This window comes from Gavialis gangeticus, unplaced genomic scaffold (assembly GCF_001723915.1).
Source record: "Gavialis gangeticus isolate Ggan-Ray unplaced genomic scaffold, GavGan_comp1, whole genome shotgun sequence".
Classification (NCBI taxonomy): domain Eukaryota; kingdom Metazoa; phylum Chordata; order Crocodylia; family Gavialidae; genus Gavialis; species Gavialis gangeticus.
Window position 1 is genome coordinate 40,322,145 of NW_017728994.1, and position 791 is coordinate 40,322,935.

Consider the following 791-nt stretch of genomic DNA (forward strand, 5'->3'; position numbering starts at 1 on the left):
GGGAAGGGAGCGCGCGGGCCGGGCCGGGCCGGGCCGGGCCGGGGCGGGGGCGCGGTACCTTCTTGCGCTGCTTGTGCCGCGCGTCGTGCAGGTTGGAGAGGCAGCCCGAGCCCAGGATGGTGCGCACCGAGGCCGGCCACTGCACGGCGACCAGGCGGTGCTCGCCCAGCAGGATGCGCCGCACGTTGTCGGCGCCCAGCACCCGCACGGTGGGGCGGCCGAAGAGGTGCGTCTTGTAGATGCAGCCGTACTTCCTGCGCTTCACCTGCAGGAACTTGCGGCGCTGCAAAGACAGGAGCGCCGGGGTGACCCCGGGCCGGCGCCGAGCCCCGCGGCGGGGCGGCCTGGACTCCCTCCCTCCCTCCCTCCCCACTCACCTGCAGCACCATTTGCAGCGTCTCCCCGAAGAAGGGGAGCCCCATGGTGCCCGGGGGCAGCGGCAGCGGACAGCCGGGGTCGCGGCCGCTCTCGCAGTACAAGCCCCAGAGCTTGACGGCGGCCAGGAAGAGCAGCAGCGGCAGCAGCAGCGTGCACAGGGCGCTGGCCAGCAGCGCGAAGCCCATGGCTACCTGCCGCCGAGAGCCCGGAGCGCCCGGCCCGGCCCGGCCCCGCCGCGGGGCCCCTTTTATAGCCCTCCCGAGGTCGCTGCCCACCCCACCTTGGGCAGATCAATTAGTTCACCCAAAGTTCATCTTTAATTGCGGCCGGTGGCCTGGCTCCTCCCCCCGCTGCCTTAACTGTTTGCTCGGCGCGGGGCTCCCGGCCGCGCCCGTCGCGGGAAGCTCCGACTT

At 72.8% G+C, this 791-nt stretch overlaps 1 protein-coding gene across 1 annotated transcript in view; it reads right to left on the minus strand.

Moving 5' to 3' along the window:
- Positions 1-791, minus strand: part of LOC109287152 (cytochrome P450 26A1) — an 11,849-nt gene that overhangs the window by 2,675 nt on the left and 8,383 nt on the right. The gene's annotated exons all lie outside the window — the stretch shown is intronic.